This window comes from Sapajus apella, unplaced genomic scaffold (genome assembly GCF_009761245.1).
Source record: "Sapajus apella isolate SASKATOON/1434 unplaced genomic scaffold, GSC_monkey_1.0 scaffold32, whole genome shotgun sequence".
Classification (NCBI taxonomy): domain Eukaryota; kingdom Metazoa; phylum Chordata; class Mammalia; order Primates; family Cebidae; genus Sapajus; species Sapajus apella.
This window is the reverse complement of record NW_022436972.1, coordinates 8,229,833-8,239,463: the sequence shown is the minus strand read 5'-3', so window position 1 is coordinate 8,239,463 and position 9,631 is coordinate 8,229,833.

The window sequence follows — 9,631 nt, the reverse complement described above, 5'->3', positions numbered from 1 at the left end:
TCTTTTCAGAAATTGCTTTTGTTCAGGAAATGCTTGCTATTTCTTTATGCGCTAGGAGAGGGTCTTTTACATTTAAAAATGAATGATTATCTCAAAGGGATGAAGGATGAACTTAATCAATCCCTTATTCTGTAGGTGGGAGCATATCACATGTATTGCATTTTGATCAGGAGAAATCTTATTTTACATACTTTGAGACTATAGATTTTCATATCCTCCAGAAACATATTTCAGTGTCAGGAAGTTTTTTCATCTTATCTAAATTTCCCAGGCTGTTCTTAGCAAAGATGAAGGACAATTGGCTACAGTTCTCTGTATAATAGAACAAGATTATAACTATGCATTTATTCACTCTTTTATTTAAAAAGGTTTTATTGAGCATCTACTACTAAGAGCCAAGCCCTGAGGATAAAATGGCAAGCAAAACCAGACACAGTTCCGGCACTTTAAAATTACTTTCAGGGCCAAAGGACCTTTGCTGTGTCTTTTTTTCCCCTTAGATCAGTTTTTCCAGACCTTAATTTCTATGTTTATCGTTCCACTTCCTTTGCTGTGTGGTATTAGGCAATTCAATCATATTTCGTGTCTTAGTCCATTGTATTGCTACCAAGGGATATCTGAGTCTGGGTAATTTATAAAGAAAAGAGGTGTATTTGGCTCATGAGTCTGCAGGCTGTACAAGAAGCATGGCGCCCGTATCTGCTTCTGGTGTGGGTCTCTGGTGTCTTTCACTCCAGGCAGAAAGTGAAGGGGAGCTGCTGATGGAGCCTGGGGGACCCATTACATGCATACGCTGGTGGCTACCACCACCGTTAAAGGGGGCTGGGTCCTGGAGGTGGGCTTCAGTGTGGTCATTGCAGCCTCCTGGTGTGGGAGGCCTTCATCAATGACACTGGATCATCAAGTGCAGTGACTGTGCCTTCCAGCAACTCCAGGGCTAAGCCACGCAATGTTGTCCCCTGGAAAGGCCTCTGGGAGAGGGTGGTGCCCCCCTGCTGGATGTTCACTTTGACGGGATCCCGTAGGACATGTGTCCACTGTTGGAAGAGCCCTGGTACATGTGCCAGTTCAACTTCACTAAGAAGCACACCTTTTGTCTGCTGAAGCTGGGTGATGTCTCTTCACCTACTGCAACCTTACTTCCTGGGGGAGCTCATGATGTCCGAGCATCTTGGACATCACCACCATGTTTGATGAGACACAGATTCCTGTGCTGGTGAAGGGAGAACACTGGCAGGGAGGCAATGATGCTGTTCTTACCAGCTGACTGCACCTACTGGTCTTCCCATGGACGATCAAGTCCCTAGTCACCAAGCACTGAGCCTATCTGGACCTGATGCTCTAGGTGTCTGCCCACCCTGGGATCTCTGGGCTTCTGGACAAGCCCCCTGCATCCCTAACTCAATGTCTTCATGGCTGGGAGCCCAGGCTCTGGCCTGTCACAGACCTGGGTTGATCCCAGCCGTGTACCATCAGGCAGCTTTCTTAATGCTCTCTGTAAGGGGAACACTGTTACCTCTCTCCCAGGGTCATGAGGGTGAAATAAATGCTAACACTGGGACATATACCTCCCCCCACCAAACACTAACAAATGCATGGTGTATGCAGGGGAAGCAAGGATGGGGGAGGTGCCAGGCTCTTTTTAACAACCAGCTCCCTTGAGAACGAAGAGAGCAAGAACTCCCTCCTTCCCTCCATCCTGGACTTGGAAGGGCATTAATCTATTCATGAAAGATCCACCCCATGACCTGAACACCTCCCATAAGGTCTCACCTCCAACATCGGAGATCAAATTTTAACATGAAATTTGAAGGAGTCAGACATCCAAAGTATAGCACTCTGCAAATTTTCTGAATTTGTAAAATAAGGATTATTATAGTACTTACTACATGGAGTTGTTCTGAAGTTTGGATGAACTCAACAAATGTTAGCTCTTACATTAGCAATGATTATTTCAGAGTCTCTGCAGCTGCTGTGTTCGATCAATATGGCTGCTAGCCACATGTGACTATTTAAATTTAAATTAATTAAAATGAAGTGAAGTTAAAAATTGAGCTACTCAGTTGCACAAACCATATTTCAAGTGCTCAGTAGGCACATGTGGCTAGGGTCAGCATATTGAACGGTGCAGAAGATACAGAACATATCCATCTTTGCAGAAAGTTTTATGGAATAGCACTTGTCCCTAGAGACCTTGAATGAGAAAGCAAGAGAAAGAGAGAGAGATGAAAAGGATGCAGATCCCCAAAATATTGATTGGTGCACTGGGCCAAGCTTATGTAACTGGGGGCAAGTGTCCTAACCTCTTTGTCCCTCTACTTCCTCCCATGTAAAACAGGAACAATACAGTACATACTCCACTAACAAATTTTTAATAACTAAAAAAAGGGCTGAGAACAGCGCCCAGCTGTATGAAACTCCCAATAAGCAATATTATGATAACTCAGGCAAGCACCTGTGGCCTGTTTGCAAACATTTTTCACAAACACTGAACACTGCCAGCTTTGCCCTTTCCTGGACTATTTATAGAATGGTTCCTCCACTGACTTAACTTTTCTGAGTCGCAAGTTGTTCTTTTTTAATTTTTAACATGGAAATAATATTATATGCTTCCCAAGATTGGATTGCATACAAGTAAGATCATGCATGTGAAAGCGAAGACACATTAGAGGCATTTAATAAAAGTTACTCCTTTCTACCCATTCCACTAAGAAGTACAGATCCTCCTGAATATTAAGGTTGATTGTCCTCCTGGGTTACCTGTCTTTGCATGGACAAACCCTGTAAGATGCACAGATTTTGTGAAGTGGAGAATGTGTTTTCATCTCTGACATTCTGATTCTCATTTTGCATGCTCTTAGGGAAATTCAGATTACTGTACTTTTCCAATGACCTAACCAACGGAAGGGAGAAATCGTGAGAATAATAAAATGTGACAGATAACCCAAACCATAGATGGGGACAAAAACATTCATATTCATTTATTTGAAAATATTTGCTGATTCATTCATTGTTTATCAAAAGTCTTCCAGGCAAAGCATTGTGTTGGGCACTATTTATCCTTCAGAATAATTTTGACAGCAGATGATTATTCAGTTTGAGCTTATATTTAAATGGTTTTACATTTCCTGAACAACAGAGTGACTGATTTTAGAAGATGGGGTAGTCCTAGGTAGGTAGGGTGGTTACAAGAGGGAGTCAGGCTGAAATGAGAAATTCACTCCACCAATAAATAGTCTTTGTGTAATTTTATTTGCAAAATGATGTCTTCCCAGGAAGGAAGGAAAGTTCTCTATTAATATGTATTTTTAGCATTTCACGAGCTTTCTGCCAGCCTCAGAGAACCTGAAGGACATTTCCATGCGACCGAGCACTGTCCTCTCTATACAGGCTGCAGTAATGACCTTCGAGCAGGTGTCTCCAGCAGGCCATGAGAGAGTACTGAGAACCAGGGTACAGACATTTACATGGTGTGAGCATACAAGCAGCATCTGGTGCTGAAATGATGATGCAAAGACTTAGCCAAATCACCTTCTTCACCTGGTTCTTTCCTGAAACTTAGAATGGTATGACCAGCCAACTCTGCAGAGAGAAGACCAACTGATACACAAAGAACTTCTCCTGTACAATTTCATGAAGCTGGCCCTAGGAATTTAAGACAGAAATGTCTTTTTCGCTTATTAGATTTAAATGTAAGTCTCATTTGCTGGTGCTCCAAGGAAATTAGGAATGAAGGGCACCAAAGCCAGAGCAAATTCATGACATAGGCTGTGGTCTTAGCAGGAAAGTATCTGAAGTCGCTGAGGGTGATTTCAGATGTCAGAGTGCTGCGGGGGTTGGGCTGGGCAAGGTCCAGTTCTCTCCTTAGTTTTCTGGAGCAGCCTTTGGAAGTATCCAAACAACAACATCCCATGTGCACTGAATGTTCTGGCAGTCAAGGGGAGCCAGTATTGCTGGGTGTGAGAAGAAAAGAAATGAGAAAACGTGGAATTGGAATCACACTTCTGCATCTGTGGTTAGGGTAGAGAATTTACATTTTGGCAAAATTATTGACAAAGTTAAAGATGAGTGAATACTTTGATGCAGTATTTACATTCAGCTGAAAGTTCAATGTAGAAAGCATATAATTAGGATATTTGGAAATGTGATTTTGAACATTTTTATCTTACTTCTGAAATACCTAGAGCAGTAGCCCTTTAAGATGGCATGAAGAAGGGAATATTCGTGTTTCTCTGTGTCATGCCAGCTAATCAAAATGCTTCTTTTTCCTCTTAAAAATAATCAGTGTATCAGGAAACACACACATCTCTCTCCATGATCTATGTGGAATCCAAACAGGAGGAAAAAAAAATGAGTCCCCCCTCTGTTGAAAAATGCATTTTGCTGCACCACAAAGAAATAAATGTCTACCAAAGGAAAACGAAGAGGAGCTAAGAGGAGAATCTAATTGCCCACTTCAATCACTCCCACACAAAATGCCTGGCTAAAGGATGGGCAGGCAGAGGAGCAGTGTTTTGGCAAACATTTTAAATACAAAGAAAGGGAAAAAAATTGTTCCAACAAAAGTTCTGTAGAAAAACGGAGACAGCTGCTGCACTTTCTCCAGCCTGTATCTCTTTCAACCAGACCCAAAAACAATCCACCTCTTGGCTTAATTAATCACTTGCTGTTTTTGAGAGTGAGGGAAAATGGGGCTCACCTACTGCTCTCTTACCTAAGGAGCAAAGATCCCAAAGAGGAGTGGAATGCAAGTCAATCATGGAAAAGTCCCACTTCCAAAAAGACCGGAGTGTGAATTCTTTCTCAGCCTTTCCACCCCACTGGTTTTTAAAGTCATGATAAAGCAAATTTTCACAGAGCACCCTTCTCAGTTCATTACTATGTCTAAGCACCCACGCAAATGCAAGCCCTGATTTTAAAAACTGTCTTCAAATTGTGTTGCAATTTCTCTTTAAGATTTCCATGCTTTCATTTAAATAGTTTTTGAGATTCTCTCCCCTCCGTGAAGCTGTCTTTGATTAATTAAAACATCCGTATTATCCAAATTGCTTCTTTTAAAAATTTTAACTTTTATTTAAAAAATTATGGATACATGGTAGATGTATGTATTTATGGGTTACATGAGTTATTTTGATATAAACATACAATATGTAATTATCACATCATATAAAATGGGGTATCCATCATCCCAGGCATTTTCTTTTGTATTACAAACAGTGCAATTATAATCTTTTTGTTAAAATGTACACTTAAATGGTTTTTGACTATAGTCACTCTGTTGTGATAGCAAATGCTAGGTTTTATTCATTCTTTGTAACTTCTTTTTCATACCCATTAATGATCCCACCACCCCTCCAGCCCCACACTGTCCTTCCCAACCTCTGGTAACCATCCTTCTACCCTCTTTATCCATCAGTTCATTATTTTAATTTTTAGCTCCCACAAATAAGTGAGAACATGTGGTGTTTGTCTTTCTGTGTCTGGCTTATTTCACTTAATGTAATGACCTCCAGTTCTATCCATATTGTTGCAAATGACAGGATCTCATTCTTTTTTAGCTGAATAGTACTCCATTGTGTATATTTACATTTTCCATATACATTTGTCTGTTGATGAACATTTAGGTTGCTTCTAAATCTTGGCTATTGTGAGTAATGCTGCAGTAAATATGGGAGTGTAGGTATCTCTTCAATATACAGATTTCCTTCCTTTTGGATCTATAGATCCATGTGGATTTGCTGGATAGCATGGTAGCTCTATTTGTGATTTTTTGAGGAGCCCCCAAACTGTTCTCTATAGTGGTTGTACTGATTTACATTACCACCAACAGTGTACGGGGAGGGTTTCCTATTCTCCACGTCCTTGAGAGCCTTCATTATTGCCTGACTTTTGGATAAAAGCCATTTTAACTGGGATGAGATGATGTTTCATTGTGGATGCACCTTTTCTTATACCTGCTTGCCATACGTATGTCTTCTTTTGAGAAATATCTATCCAAATATTTTGCCATTTTTTAAATTGGAATTTTTTTTTCTGATAGAGTTGTTTGAGCTTCTGGCTATGAATCCCTTGTCAGATGGGCAGTTTGCAAATATTTTCTCCCATTCTGTGGGTTTTCTCTTCACTTTGTTGGTTTTTTCCTTTGCTGTGCAGAAGGGTTTTAACTTGATATGATCCCATTTGTCCCTGTTTGCTTTGGTTGCCTGTACCTATGGGATATTACTAAATACATCTCTGTGCAGTCCAGTGTCTTCGAGAGTTTCCCCAATTTCTTTTTATAGTAATTTTATAGTTTGAGGTCTTCGATTTAAGTCTTTAATCCATTTTGATTTGTGCATATGGCAAGAGATAGAGGTCCATCCTGTTTCTTTCTTTTGCATTTGGATATCTAGTTTTCCCAGCGCCATTTATTGAAGAGACTGTCCTTCCTCTAATGTATGTTCTCAGGACCTTTGTTGAAAATGAGTTCATTGTAGATGTACGGATTGATCTCTGGGTTCTGTATTCTGTTCCACTGAACTATATGTCAACTTTTATGCCAGTACCATGTCATCTTGGTTACTATGACTCGGTAGTATAACTTAAAGATAGGTAATGTAATTCTTCCAGTTATTTATTTATTTATTTATTTATTTATTTATTTATTTATTTATTTTTCTGAGGATAACTTTGGCTTGCTTCTTGATATTGAGTCTCTGGGCTAAGGTCAGCCCTGATTAAGGAAGAATCCTGGGACCTCATCCCGGTCAATCTTAAGCAGCTGAAAGCATGTGGGTGACAGCTGGTCAGAGAGGTAAGGAAGCCAGAGAGCTGTTCTGCAAAGCAGCACAGAGTTAGATTTGAATGCAATTTTCACAAATTATAGATTCAGAAGGTACCAGTACAGTTTTGTTACATGGATATATTGTGTAGTAGTGAAGTCTGGGTTTTTAGCATAGCCACCACCTACATAGTGTACATTGTACCCATGGAGTAATTTTTCATCTCTCACCCCCTCCCACACTTCCTTGTCTCCAATGTCTATTATTCCACTCTCTATTTAGATGTGTACACATTATTTAGTTCCCACTTATAAGTGAGAACATGTGGTATTTGACTTTCTGTTTCTGCATTATTTCACTTAAGATAATGGAATCTAGTTCTGTCCATGTTGCTGCAAAAGATATGATTTCATTCATTTTTACAGCTGAATAATGTTCCATGGTGTGTGTATGTGTGTGTGTGTGTGTGTATGTGTATGTGTGTATGGATATATATCTCCATGGAATATATACATACACATATCATATGTCATATATATCATATACATATGTATCACATTTTCTTTATCCAACCACATTTTGATGGACACTTAGGTTGATTTTATATCTTTATTATTGTGAATAGTGTTGTAATGAAGATTTGAGTGCAGATATCTTTTTGGTGTATTGATTTCTTTTCCTTTAAGTATATACCCAGGAGTGGGATTGCTGGATCAAATGATGGTTTCATTTTTAGTACTTTGAGAAATCTCCATACTGTTTTCCATAGAGCTAGTACTAATTTACATTCCCATCAACAGTGTACGTGTTCCCTTTTCTCTGCATCCTTGCCAACATCTGTTCTTTGTTGAATTTTTAGTAGTAGCCATTCTGACTGATGTAAGATGGCATCTCATTGTGGTTTTGATTTGTATTTTTCTGATGATTAGTGATATTGAGCATTTTTTCATCTGTTTGCTGGCCATTTGTATGTCTGCATTTGAGAAATACCTGCTCATGTCCTTTGCCCATTTTTAAATGGGGTTATTTTGTTGCTGTTGTTATTGAGATGTTTGAGTTCCTTGTAGGTTCCGAATATTAGTCCTTTGTGGGGTGCATAGTTTGCAAATATTTTCTCCTATTCTGCTGGTGGTCTGTTCATTCTGTTGATTATTTATTTTGCTGTGCAGATTTTTAGTTTAGTTAAGTCGCATTTGTCTGTTTTTATTTTCAGTGCATTTGCTTTTAGGTCTTGTCATGAATTCTTTGACAAAGCCAACATCCAAGAGTTTTCCTTAAATTTTCTTCTAGTATTTTTATAGATTCAGAGTTAATTTTTGTATATAGTGAAAGATGGGGTCCAGTTGCATTCTTCTGCATATGGCAATCCAATTTTATCCGCACCCTTAGGGTGTCTTTTCCCCAGTGAATGTTCTTATTGTAGTGATCTTCTTGAAGATTAGTTGGCAGTAGGTATGAGGCTTTATTTCTGCATTCTCTATTCTGTTTTATTGATCCATGTGTCTATTTTTAGAGGCGGTAGTTAGAACACAAGGCTGGGATCAAGAACCTGGAACTGCACTATCAGAAACCTGGGATAATTCTGTTTAAAGAGGAGCAGGTCAAGATATTGACCTTGAAAGAGATGTACTGCGCATGTGATGGTTACTGGCATCATGTTGTGGAGTGACATTTTTGGAGTCCAAGAATGTTCTTGAACAGCTCTGCTTACACAAAGTTAGTAATAATGTATTTTCTGTTTTCTTATATAACTCAGGGGCTTCTTTTTTTTTTTTTTTTAAGAATTTTTTTAGCTTTCACTGATTACATCCACTTTTTTCCCATAAGATACGGGGGTACAGGTAGTGATATTTGGTTACATGAGTAAGTTCTTTAGTGGTGATTTGTGAGACTTTGGTGCACCCATCACCTGTACAGAATATACTGCACCAAATTTGTAGTCTTCTATCCCTCACCCCTCTCTCACTCTTCCTCTCAAGTCCCCAAAGTCCATTGTATCATTCTTATGCCTTTGCATCCTCATAGCTTAACTCCCACATATTAGTGAGAACACACGACCGTTGGTTTTCCATTCCTGAGTACTTCACTTAGAATAATAATCTCCAAGCTCATCCAGGTCACTGCAATTGCTATTTATTCATTCCTTTTTATGTCTACATTGTATTTCATCATATAGATATAACACAGTTTCTTTATCCTTTTGTTGATTGATGGGAATTTGCGTTGATTCTACCATTTTGTAATTGCAAATTGTGCTTCTATAAACATGCATATACAAGTATATTTTTTGTATAATGACTTTTTTTCCTTTGGGTAGATAACCAGTAGTGGAATTGCTGAATCAAATAATAGTTCCACTTTTAGTTCTTTAAGGAATCTCCACACTGTTTTCCATAGCAGCTGTACTAGTTTACGTTGCCACCAACAGTGTAGAAGTGTTCCCTGTTCACTGCATCCATGCCAACATCTACCATTTTTTGATTTTTTGATTTTGGCCATTCTTGCAGGAGTGAGGTGGTATTGCATTATGATTTTGATTTGCATTTCCCTGATCATTAGTGATGATGATCATTTTCTCTTATGTTTGTTGGCCATTTGTATATCTTCTTTTGAGAATTGTCTATTTATGTCTTTAGCCCACTTTTGATGCAATTATTTGTTTTTTTTTATTACTGATTTGTTTGAGTTCATTGTAGATTCTGGATATTAATTCTTTGTCAGATGTATAGACTGTGAAGATTTTCTTCCACTCTGTGGGTTGTCTGTTTACTTTTCTGACTGTTCCTTTTACTGTGCAAAAGCTCAGTTTAATTAGATTCCAGCTACTTTTATATATATATATATATATATATATATATATATATATATAT